This window comes from Macrobrachium nipponense, chromosome 48, assembly GCF_015104395.2.
Source record: "Macrobrachium nipponense isolate FS-2020 chromosome 48, ASM1510439v2, whole genome shotgun sequence".
Classification (NCBI taxonomy): Eukaryota; Metazoa; Arthropoda; class Malacostraca; order Decapoda; family Palaemonidae; genus Macrobrachium; species Macrobrachium nipponense.
This window is the reverse complement of record NC_087223.1, coordinates 23,334,544-23,348,061: the sequence shown is the minus strand read 5'-3', so window position 1 is coordinate 23,348,061 and position 13,518 is coordinate 23,334,544. Positions and strand designations below refer to the sequence as shown.

The following is a 13,518-nucleotide window of genomic DNA, read 5'->3' as shown; positions in this document are numbered from 1 at the left end:
GTTGTGATGGGTCGAGAATTACCATAAAGAACAGCGTCCAAAAATGCTTATGTGTGTCACCCTCACGAGTCACCAAATATAACTGCTTTGTCATTGCATCATCATTTCATTTTGATAAGGGCTACAGGCTCTAGTTTGTAAAACTTCTAAAAGGAAAATGAGGCAATTACTGAGCTGAAGAACAGAACATATAATGGAGTGGCCAACAAAAATGGAGACATACAAAAGATACATCCTGGTACACGAATCCTGAACTGATTGAACTTACTTCTAACCTTCACACCCTCTGATACAGAGATCTCCAAGAAATACTCAATTCTTCACTACTTTTTCATACACCTAAAAAGCTTCACTCACAAATGCCTTCCGTGTTCACTTCCAAGTTAAGTCAAAAGAATACGTACTACTTCAATCCAATACCAGCAGCCGAAGTTCCGTTTCTTATCCACACTCTGAAGGAAGATGGTACAGTCATACAAGAAAATATACTACTTGAAGTTCAAACCATAGCCACAAACTTGGATAGGCCTGTCACTGGCTTCATTACAGCTTCCCAAAAACCTAGAGTTTACTTCATCGGTTCAAATCTAATTTCTAGGACCTTAACATTTCGACCCTTTCCTGAATGATACTTAAGCACTGACAATTATGCCAATGCCAAAGTTCCAAATAGACAGAATGACTATGCCACCATTCCTTTGTTTACTAAGATGTCTGTATCTTGGAAGGAAACAAGGCTCCTCCAGAGGCCGAAGAGGCCTCTTTCATGGCATTTCCAAGACTCCTACATCACCCTGCTCCAACAAGATGGAGGGCGCTGGCTCCGGGAACGGTCGCAACGCCCCACGAGGTGTGAAAGTGACACTCCACCTCTGCGTTGAACTTCCAAGACGAATTGCAAAGCAATCTACAAAAGCAATAAACAGTAATGCAATATCAATGCAACATTTACTTCAAACAAGTCATTCAAGTAGAGGCAAATTTGAAGACATCACCTCTTCAAGAAAAAAAAATAAGAACGGGCTGTCAAACCTGAGCAGGTAATCAGGTTCTTCCCATTCCAATAGATATATCTTTATATAAAGGGTTGTAAAGTAGTTTATGCTACAACTGCTTCATGAGATGTGTGGCCATAGCTTTGACTCTATAAGAGATGATAAGACGGGCTATGAAAGAAACGCCACACGAGACTCATAATTACCTTAGATACCTTGTCGTCTTCCTACTATTTTTGTCAGTTATTCGACAAACAGATGATCTTCGAAGCGGATTATTGAAACATGAAATGGAAATGGAATACAGAATTAAATATCCTTAACTTATAGACCTTAAAATTAACTCTTCTTCAATCCCTATTCTACATGAACATCTATAACATGCCATGATCATGGTCTGAGTGACCCAGTCTCTTTCTCTGGTGCAGATGGTCTGAAAAACAGAAAAATCTTTGGTTCTGAGCAATGATGAACCTTAATGTGTCCTCATGATCAGGAAAAAAAAGGATCAAAATTGCGATGTTCATTTTTTATTTTACTTTCGAAACCCCATAAAAATCGTTACATCTGCATCCACGTGCAAGAAAGAGTCCCTCAGAGCGAGACCGTTTCGGCTTTACTTAAAGCAATGATTGGCCAAGCAACACGATGACTATTGTAACGGGTAATTGTCATTTACTCTAAAGCACTTCTACGGCTCTTTAATATGGTCTACTGAACATCATTGACAGTTAAAATGACATTAGGCAAATATCATAAACACTAAATAAATAGGGATTATGACAGGAAATCCCAGAAAAAAGGAAAGATGATGTGAATTTTGACGTGCCAGTAATATTAATGACTGAGAAGTCAGAAGAGAAATACTGGCCCAGTTCTGAACGACTATAAAAGAGCAGCCTAGCATCAGATTCCATCCAGACCCCACACAGCTCTGTCATAAGAGTCTCTGTGTCTACAGAAGATGAGAATTAGATAACCAATTGGTACCATCATGAACAGAACTTGATCATTTTTGAGAGTTCTGCCATTATCATTTAGCATCAAAGTATGGTCAGTCACATACGTGAATTTGTGTGAACTTCTGTGAATAAACAAGCGATAATTTTAGAAGAACAATCTATCCGATCAGTATCATTAAGGAGTCGCTGAGAAATTCAAATGACAACTCTTCTCAGATAAAATCCCATCACTTGGAAGGCACCAGAAAACAACTGGATACTGAACATCCCGCGAAGTGGAAAACATCAACCCCATATTACAAGGATTTGAAACAGGGCAGTTGTCATTGCTGAGGACTTCTCTAGAATTTGACGGTGGTCTCCCTGTCAGGTTGTATCATGAGGTCATGACTTTACCCCATATTGGGCTGATTTAGTCCAGTGTTTTCAAGTCATCCACTCTGAAACTGTACTTGCAAACTCTTGCTGGCAATTACCTTGCAGGGCATGTTTATGTTTAACCCAGAAGTGATCATTTGGGCATTAGAGAGAAGAAACTGCCAAATGAATTCACATTCAGGGATTGCATGTTACTCATCTTCACACAAGTCCGATGATCACCTGATGACTTATGTGGTTTTCTCTGACGAATGAACATCAAAACTTATATCTTGAAGTGAAATAATACCAATTATGACATTCTCAATTTTGCCTAACAGGTAAATGGTCTTTCACAGGTGAACGAATGCATGTGGACTGAGCATGAGGCAGCCCTTTGGAACAAAGTGACTCCAACTAGATCAAAGTGGATGCCATATCAACATAGGGAAAAATCAGAAGAAGAGAGATAGGTGCTGTTCCTTTCTCGTCTTGACTCGCGCTGCGGCAATGACAAGTAGTTGCCACAGTGCGATACATACTTGTTGCTGATCCCTCTCGTTTTCCTTTGGATTAAGGAAGCATTTGCCTGGCTCTACGCTACAATGCAAGAGTGAGATTGCTGTTTGCAAAGTGCAGCATTCAAAGCACATGCTATCCATATCGATCTAGTTGGCTCCTCTATGCATAACCTGAAAGTTCACAAGCGTCAGTTAGATTCGACACTCACAGAAAACTACCCACAATGCAAGCAGTTCACCATAGAGCACTGGGTCAACGTTGAGAACTTGGCTTTCTATGACGTCAGATGGTTACTGTACCCCAACAGGGTGCTGGTCGCATTCCTGGGTTCCTGTCAGTAGCCGAGTGACGCTTGGTTGTTTTAAGACAAGCGAAACTAACTGGAATTTAACCGTTCCAATTCCAACCGCAAAAACATAGGGTGGGGTACATCCTGATAACCTGGCAACTAGAAAAACTGTTTGCTTGTTTGCAGTTTTATCAATAACATGACAAATGACAGAAAGCTAGACTTTGGTGCAAGATGAGCCTGAAGGGTATGCCAGCAATACAAAAACCGCTGTCCGTTGCTGCCTGGGGAAAGTATAGGAGAATGTTCCTTAAACTTATACATTGAACGACTTACATATATTCACACATGTTAAATGCTATTCTCTTTGTAACTTATTTACTTTGTTCTTACATGAATTTTGGTTCTCTTCCAGATAACTCTTACAACCATTGAATAAATATCGAAAAGTCAAGCAATAATATATGTATATGGACATATACATGCAATACATTAAATAGAACCACTAAAGGCAATTCGTCTGTCAGCATTTCTCTTTCATGAACAGTCAGTCTCTCCTTGGAGGTCGAGACTGGATGGCCACCTTAGTCTCCTTGCTGCTGTTTGAGTGGTGTTTCTTTCCATCACGTCGCTGACTTCTTCGTCTTCAAGAAGACAATCGCGCTCCTTGATTCTGAGAGCGATACAGACAAGAAGAAAAACAATCTTAATTCGACCAGGTATTGATGTTAGCTTGCTTTGCAACCACTTGTGTGTTCGACCTGCTATTCTTTTCCATCAACTTTGCTATTTCTACCGCCGTGGCCTTTCCAGTCGATCTCCCGGAGACACGTTACTGAGGAACACAAAACGAGAGCAGTTCGCAGTTTTCCTTACCTAGCTCCCATCTCTAAAGAACATACGAAGAAACCAGCAGGTGTCTGTACCATACCATTCTCTTGTAAAATCTCAACAGACTTCATTCCTGACTGTTCTTTCTGCTTACCCTTTGAAAGCCTCCCATCAGGAGATGCTCTGGGACCCACCTACTACCTTTCGTACAAAAATGGCTGATGCACCTCACCCAACAGAAAAATAGAAAGCATTTAAACCTTTGTAAAACTCTTCCATTCACTAGCTGGGGACAGAGTAGCCCTCGACTCATATCTGAAGGTTTATAAAACGCAACATTGACTCACGACTCGTGGAATGATCAACAAAGAGGGTGACTCTATAAGCATTTTCGAACGCAAATCTTCTACTTACCACAGACTTATGGAATAAAATAAATGGTCATGATTTTACAAGTCTTATATATTTATACATAAAATGCACTTACACTTGTACAAAGAAAACACATGCATACAAACAGGCAGATGTTCATATTATCATTCTTCAAAAAAAAAAAAGAAAAAAAACCCTGCATGGATAACACGTAACAGTGCTGGGTATCTGTATCACTTCCTTTAAACTCGTGTCCAATGGCCACTTTACACTCCAAATGCTATTCTATGGCTCTGCTGCCTGCAGGCATGAGTGTGCATGTTCATGCACCATGTGAAAATGCACATATATATACATATATATTGGTTATACATGACCCTTGCTTAGGTATGGGAACTGTGCAGCACAGAGATCTAGCACAAAGGAAAACTTTAAAGCTAACATCCTGTACAAGTCATGGTATCAATGCTTAAATGTTAAAACGTCGATTTGAAGCGACAAACACCTAAAGTCAGAGAGAATCTCGTAACAAAAAACCAACTCAAAAAAAGGAAGGGAGGAAGGTCAACGGAAACCTGACCGAGCAACGATTGACGCAAGGCAGAAAGACGAAAAGAAAGGTTGGATGATTGAGCAGGTACGAAGGAAAGGAATGATTTTGGGCAATGTATAGCAACTACAAAAAACTTCTCCTTCTTCTTCTTCTTCTTCTTACAGGCAGATGATCTCATCTTAGGTCATCGTTTATTTTGATAAATGGATTCAAACATCATCGAACGACAAAAAATCTTTGTACGACACAAATATAAGTGACACACGTAGTAGTAATGATGAACACTGAACTTTAAACTTTATCATCTAGAGTGATACTGAGGATACCTCGTGATAATGAACAACAGTGAAAAATACTCAATAATAAACTCTTCATGATCAGTTTTATGGAGACGGATGCTGTAGTACGAGTGACGGCCAACGTGGAGAAACAAAATGACGAGAGGAGGAGAAGAACAAGAGTGAGGCGATGCGAGGGAAAAGGAGGAACGGAAGCTGGTAACAGAGGAACGGACCAAGGCGGAGAGAGCGGAGACTAAGAACGAATGAGGGAGAACAGAAGGAGACTTCACCAACGGATCGGCGTAAAAAGGCGTGCGGAAAAGAGGAGAGACGCTCCCTCGTGACTACTATAGAACAAGTCAGTCTGTCGACCTAAAAATAAAAAAAATAAAAAAATAAAAGAAGAAGCACAGGCGTCACTGATGTTCTCATGATTGGGCATACAATTTTTTTTTGTTTCAAACTTTATGGTATTTTTTTTTCACATTTTTGTTTTGTAATTAACCTAGAGCAGTGACATCAGCTTTTCAGCTACTTCTATATGAATTTGTGGATGAGGTAGGGCAGCAGCAGAAGCGGCAAGAAGCAGGTTCGAGTTGGGGCGGAGTTGTAGTTGCAGAGTATGGAGTTGCAGAAGCAGACGGTGCTGGAGGCGATGATGGTCTCCGCCTCCTGGCAGGTCTCAGGGTAGCTTTTGTCCGCGCACCCTCGCTTCGAGTCCCCGACGCCAACTGCAAAAGGAATGTGCCTCGTTAGAAGGTCGTAACGGATTACCGGAGAACATTATTGTCATAAAGATGCGTTACTTAAGACGTGAATTGTACAAATTGCGTTACTTAAGATGTGAGTGTACAAAATTGTGTATAAGATGTGATTGTACAAAATTGCGTACTAGATGTGATTTGTACAAATTGCATTACTTAAGATGTGATTTGTACAAATTGCGTTACTTAAGATGCGATTTGTACAAATTGCGTTACTTAAGATGCGATTTGTACAAATAATATGTATGATGAAAGAGTATGACATATATATATTATATATATAGCTATTATATATATATATATATATATATATATTTGTATATATAGTATATATATATATATGTATATATATATATATATATATATATATATATATATATATATATATATACACACACACTTCAATCTCTGCTGTACCCTAATGATGCGTATCTTAATTATACATAAAACAAGCTAAATAATATGTTTCATAAACACACACACACACACACACACACACACACACACACATATATATAATATATATGTATATTATAATTTTAGATATATCTATATCTATATATAATAATTATTAGGATATATATAATATTATAATAATTTATTAATCCTATAGATTTATTATATGATATAGATATTTATATATAATAATTATATAATATTTATAGTATATATGTTATATATGTTATCCTCCCCCCCCCCTATAATCCTTTAATCTAAATTGGAAAATTTTATAAATCTATATATATAATATATATATTATTTATTCTATTTAATTAATTATAATAATATATATATATAATTATATATATATAAATAATCGACAGAGCACCGTCACAACGAGAGTTGCTCCTGTACTGATTGGCAAAGGGGGTCCACATCCATATTTAGGTAGTGCTGGTGGAGAGAGGGGGGTGTTGGGGGTTGGGGGGGGGGCGGGCGGTGGGGGAAGAAGTGCTCAGGCCAGAAAGTGTCAGAGGCTGGTATGGTATGTCCTTTCTGAAGCCGTACAGGGACCCCAAAACTTGATGGGAATGTGAGGCATTCCATACCCGTGACACTAATGATTTGGACAACGCCCACCTGAAGACAGCCGTCAGGTTACTCGGCGTCGAAACTGAAACTGCCCTGATCGCTGCTGACACATTCTGACCTCCTGACCCGACCGCCGTGTCTTCCATATCATCAGTCAGGCCCGAATCAATACACGAACCAGGCTTGGAGTCATTGTCATTTAATTGCAACGTCATTAATGACAGAACTGCGTGTCGTTGTAGTGGTAATTGAAAATAAAATTATAGTCGTTGTAATTGGATTAATCGCAGGATGATGATGTCATTTGTAATTTAATTGTAATTATATCATTGAAGTGGCAAGGGTTATGGATCTGATCTTCTGTCAATAAATCATGAAAACTCATCAGCTCGATTTGTTCGCCTCAATATACTATTTCCTGTGCCAAAGATCAGCCTTTGCTCTCTTTAACTGTGATTGTAACAATAATTGTAACTGAATGTGCTGTTAACTAATGGCAATTGTAATGTAATTGCTATTCACAAACGTAATTAAAATTGTATTTGTAATTTACCTGTTTTTGACAGGAATCGACATGGCTGTGAATACTAAATCCATTGTAATTGTAACTATAATTATGATTGTAACTATAAACGTAATTGAATGTGCTGTTAACTAATGACAATTGTAATTGTAATTGCTATTCCTAGACATAAATTAAAATTGTTAATTTGTCATTTAACCATTTTGACAGAATCGACATGGCTGTAAATACTAAATCCATTGCAATTGTAACTATATTATGATTTGAACTATAAACGTAATTGAATGGTGCTGTTAACCTAATGACAATTGTAATGTAATTGCTATTCCTAAACATAATTAAAATTGTATTTGTAATTTACATTTTTTGACAGGAATCGACATGGCTGTAAATACTAAATCCATTGCAATTGTAACTATAATTATGATTGTAACTATAAACGTAATTGAATGTGCTGTTAACTAATGACAATTGTAATGTAATTGCTATTCCTAAAACGTAATTAAAATTGTATTTGTAATTTACATTTTTTTGACAGGAATCGACGTGGCTGTAAATACTGAATCCATTGCAATTGTAACTATAAACGTAATTGAATGTGCTGTTAACTAATGACAATTGTAATGTAATTGCTATTCAAACGTAATTAAAATTGTATTTGTAATTTACATTTTTTTGACAGGAAATCGACGTGTCTGTGAATACTAAATCCATTTCAATTGTAACTATAAAACGTAATTGAATGTGCTGTTAACTAATGGCAATTCCCAAACGTAATTAAAATTGTATTTGTAATTTACATTTTTTTGACAGGAAATCGACGTGGCTGTGAATCCACTGCAGTCAAGTCTCGGCTTAGCATCGTGCCACGTCGTCATAATATACATATTAAAAGTCGACCCTTTGATGCATCCAGTTACTGTAGTCACCTTTATTGCTTCTATAATAATTGTTACCACATTCGAAATGGAAACCCATCCAGCTGGACGAGACCTAAACAACTTCATTCGTCCTGAAATAGTTTCACAAAAAGATATAAAACTTCCTCACGGAACGAAACTCGGAGCGTTTTAAGGTTCCTCGGAGGCCTGAGAGAAAGAGGCACATAAAACTTGACAGAGAGAGAGAGAGAGAGAGAGAGAGAGAGAGAGAGAGAGAGAGAGAGAGAGAGAGAGAGAGAGAGAGCTTTCTTGGCACCGCTATCACGTCTCACACGTTTGGTTAAATTCACCAAGAAACTCCTCAATTCTTGAGCTGAATATTAAGAGGAGAGTGCTGAGCGCCACGATGATAGAATCCGATGAAGAGGAGGTGATTCTGCCTAGATAATGGTTGCTTATGGATGCGATCTCTCTCTCCCTCTCTCACCCGGAGAGAGAGAGAGAGAGAGAGAGAGAGAGAGAGAGAGAGAGAGAGAGAGAGTACCCCCAAAGTTTCCATCTTAATATACTGATCCAGACTTCTAACTCTGTAGTATCAGCAACTCATTAATAGTAAGAGAGAGAGAGAGAGAGAGAGAGAGAGAGAGAGAGAGAGAGAGAGAGAGAGAGTTTTCACTGAAGCCAACTTGGTCATTAATAACAGATCCTATAAAAAAATATAATGAATAAATTCTCTTATTCCTCATCTTTCATCTTCTATTCGTTCCCATCTGTATTCCTCCCATTCCCGTCTCTCCTCTCTTCTGATCTTTATTCTCATTCAGTACAGACAACCGTCCACTCAAAGCTTCCCAAAATGTGGCGGGCCCATGAAATGGTTCATGGGACCTGTGCTTGAGGTGTCACGATGTCTCATAGAATTGACTTTCAAGCAAGTGCCTTATTTATCTTTGCTATTCACTACTAACACTACCTGGAATAGTGCAACTGCTTCTGATGTTGAGACACCATCACTGAAACAATCTCATGTTTTCTGAAGAGCGTACAGGTAGTCCCCGACTTACGGCGGGTGTTCCGTTCCGGAGGCGCCTAAAGTAGATTTTTAGGGGCCTAACCAGTCACCCATTCCTTGATAAATGTATCTGAAACAGCGCCGTAAGATCGGAACGCCATAAGTCGGGGACGCCGTAACTCGGGGACACCTTGTATATGATCTTCCTGAACACAGGGAACGGAGTAACACTCACTATAACGTTAGCAACACGTAACGAACGACAAAACCAATTTTTGTGACTCACAAACAGAAGCCCCGACGGTGTAACATGACGTCGATGGACAGAACACCCAACTTGTTCCTTCTGTCCCTGGAATGTGACTGTAGCAGAAGAAGCCCTCAGCTGGAAAGAGACAAGAACATGTTAGTTAGCCTTGTGGAAACCTTTGCATCTAATGGGAAACTGTACAGATTCAACTGTAAATAATATTTAGTATCACAACTGTGGATGTTGCTGCCAGTATTTTTTCAATAATAATAATAATCAAAGCTTTCTGTACAGATTTATCTGTAAATAATATGTACATACAACTGTGGATTTGTTTCGCCATTTCAAGACTTATGCTATTACCAGTATTTTTTCAGCAACAAACAACAACAACAATAATAATAATAATAATAATAATAATAATAATAATAATAATAATAATAATAATAATAATAATGAATTAAGGCACCTCCGTAAAGAGGCTATAATATTGACAAGAGGGATATGGAGCAGTATCTGAAAGTCTCTCTTAGTACATTTTTAACATTGTACAAAAATATATTTATAACACTACTGTGGATTTTAATTGTCAACAATAATAACGCTATCCAACAAGCCAAGTAAAGCCAGCGACCTGGTCATCACAGGGGGTGAAAGGTCACTGCAGTAGAATGACAAACAGATTTCCAGTGATTTCACTCGCGGCCGAAAACCGGATCAATAAACGAACACAACTCACGAAGGTCGACAAACAAGAGAATCTACCGAGTGATTTCGTAGCTTAATCGTTCGGCTGTGTTCATATCTCATGGCGCTGGCTTTGGTGTCCCATTGTGATTCGTTTAAGGTCGATAACTTACGTAAGTTATCGACCTTAAACGGATGCATTATTAGTTACGAGGGGTTTAGGAAACATCATGGTAGACTGTTATGAACACATACATAGACATACATACGTACGTACGTATACATGTCGTTTCCACACCTTAATTCGGCTTTTAAATCTCTCTCTCTCTCTCTCTCTCTCTCTCTCTCTCTCTCTCTCTCTCTCTTCTCTCTCATCACAGTTCGTCATTGCCTTGAAGGGTCACCGTTTGATTTTTTTTATTTATCTATTTTTTGGGGGTAACCTCTCGACTCAAGGACCAACGTTTAGGGGCATATCTTCCCCCGCCCCCGCCCCCGCCCCGCGAGAACCTGGATGCCTCATTTGCATGAGCCAAGACGCTCTCAAAAAAACGGTATGCCTTTGTAAGAGGTCGCGTGAGAGATCCCGAGAAAGGGTCAAAGTAGGTCGTAAGAGGTCGTCATCATATATATAAGAGTTCACGAGAGGTTCGTCGGCGGGCGACAGATTTCGAAACCGTGTAGAGGTCATCCACGTATTGCAAGAATACGGGTGTTGAGAGAGAGAGAGAGAGAGAGAGAGATTGTAAAAGTCGAATTAATGTATAGAAACGACGATTTGAGAGACGAGAGAGAGAGAGAGAGAGAGAGAGAGAGAGAGGAGAGAGAGAGAGTTTTAGAACCGAATTAATGTATAGAAACGACGATTTGAGGAGGACGATAGAGAGAGAGAAAAAGAGAGAGAAGAGGAGAGAGAGAGAGAGCGAGAGAGAGAGCCGGAATTAAGGTGTAGAAAAGAGGATTTGATGAGATTGAGAGAGAGAGAGAGAGAACGACGAGGAGAGAGAGTAGAGAGAGAGAGAGAGAGAGAGAGAGAGAGAGAGCCGAATTAAGTGTAGCTAGACGAATTTATGATAGAGAGAGGAGAGGAATTTGAGAGAGAGAGAGAGCGAGATGAGATGAGAGAGAGAGAGATATTCAAAAGCCGAATTAATTGAGAAACTACCGATTTGAGAGAGAGAGGAGAGAGAGAGAGAAGAGACGAGAGAGAGATGTATTGAGAAAGAGAGAGAGAGTTCAAAAGCCGAATAATGTATAGAAAACGACGATTTGAGAGAGAGAGAGAGAGAGAGTGAGATTTTAAAGCCGAATTAAGTTGTAGAAACGACGATTTGAGAGAGAGAGAGAGAGAGAGAGAGAGAGAGAGGAGAGACTGAGAGAGAGAGAGAGAGAGAGAGAGAGAGAGAGACCTACGATGTTACAAGAATGTGAAGGGTGCACGGGATATACATATACAAAATTTGGCGTACGTCTCACGTGACAGAAAGCTGTCCAATTCACGTCTGTCATCTTAACAGACGCTTCCGTCGTCAGCCATTCTCTCAATAAGAATTAAAAAAAATAAAAAAAATAAATAAATAAACTAACTCAAGGACATCATCTACCACAACTGCAAGAAATCACAGAGACATTCACCGATCTAAAGTAAATACATCTATACTTTATTTATCACTATAACACTGGGAGGAGTAAATATATTCATTCATGACCGGGTGCCTGAACAAAATTGCCTGAGAATGGTTGAATGGGTTTAGATAATCCCCTCTGGAGATAACAGTAAGCATCACTGTATAGAGTTGATGACTTGTCGCCATGGAAACCGTCTTGTTCATTAATAAAGTTCCCTACGAGCTACTGAAACAATAGCTGCCCTCAGTGTGGTTTTATGTCAACGGAACTGGAAAATAAGAAGTATGCCCTCTCTGGATGCTCTCTGGAAGCAGATGAAGGGGAAACATTAAGAAGGGAATTTCTGAAAATCCCTGGAAGAAGAAGAAACAGAATAAGTGGAATATTTTCACAGCTCCCTGGAAGAAGAGGGCGGCATGGGAGACTTCCAGAACGCCCTGGAAGAAGTAGAGGAAAAAGAAGAAGGTTTTTGGAACCTCCTGGAAGAAGAGAACATGGAGGACTTCCAGAACGCCCTGGAAGAAATAGAAGAAAAAAGAAGAAGGCTTTCGGAACTCCATGAAGAAGAAGAGAACATGGAGGATTCCAGACCGCCCTGGAAGAAGTAGAAGAAAAAGAAGAAGGTTTTTGGGACCTCCTGGAAGAAGAAAACATGGAGGACTTCCAGCACGCCTTGGAAGAAGATAAGACAAAAAAAGTTTTTGGGGAACCCGAAAAAGAAAGAAGGAACATTTTGGAGGACTTCCAGGCACGGCTCCGGAAGAAGTAGGAAGAGAGAAGGTTTTGGGACTTCCTTTGAGAAGAAAAGAACAAGGAGGACTTCCAGCACGGCTTGGAAGAAGTAGAACAAAAAGTTTTTGGGACTCCTGTTAGGAAAGAGAACCGGGAGGACTTCCAGCACGCCTTGGAAGAAGTAGAGAAAAAGAAGAAGGTTTTTGGGACCTCCTGGAAGAAGAGAACACGGAAGGACCTTCCAGCACCCTTGGAAGAAGTAGAAGAAAAAAAGGTTTTTTTGGGACTTCCGGAAGAAGGAACATGGAGGACCTCCAGGAGCCTGGAAGAAGTAGAAGGAAAAGGAAGAAGGCTTTTGGTTGGAATCTCCCTGGAAGAAGAAGAAAACATGGAGGACTTCCAGCATGCCTTGGAAGAAGTAGAAGAAAAAGAAGAAGGTTTTTGGGACCTCCTGAAAGAAGAGAACACGGAGGACTTCCAGCACGGCTTGGAAGAAGTAGAAGAAAAAGGTTTTTGGGACCTCCTGGAGGAAGAGAACATGGAGGACTTCCAGCACGCCTTGGAAGAAGTAGAAGAAAAAGAAGAAGTTTTTGGACCTCCTGGAAGAAGAGAACACGGAGGACTTCCAGCACGCCTTGGAAGAAGTGGAAGAAAAAGGTTTTTGGGACCTCCTGGAAGAAGAGAACATGGAGGACTTCCAGAACGGCCTGGAAGAAGTAGAAGGAAAAGAAGAAGGCTTTTGGAATCTCCCTGGAAGAAGAAGAGAACATGGAGGACTTCCAGAACGCCTTGGAAGATGTAAAAGAAAACGAAGAAGGCTTTCGGAACTCCCTGGAAGAAGAAGAA

General features: G+C 39.7%; 1 long non-coding RNA gene across 1 annotated transcript in view; it reads right to left on the bottom strand.

The window, feature by feature from the left end:
- Positions 1-5,861: 5,861 nt before the first annotated feature.
- The window catches only part of LOC135205128 (uncharacterized), an 83,708-nt gene continuing 76,051 nt past the window's right edge, over positions 5,862-13,518 (bottom strand). The window contains exons 3-4 of the long non-coding RNA XR_010312491.1: positions 9,661-9,759; positions 5,862-5,893 (exon numbers count right to left, since the gene is read on the bottom strand). This is a non-coding gene — a long non-coding RNA (uncharacterized LOC135205128). The remainder of the gene's footprint in view (positions 5,894-9,660; positions 9,760-13,518) is intronic.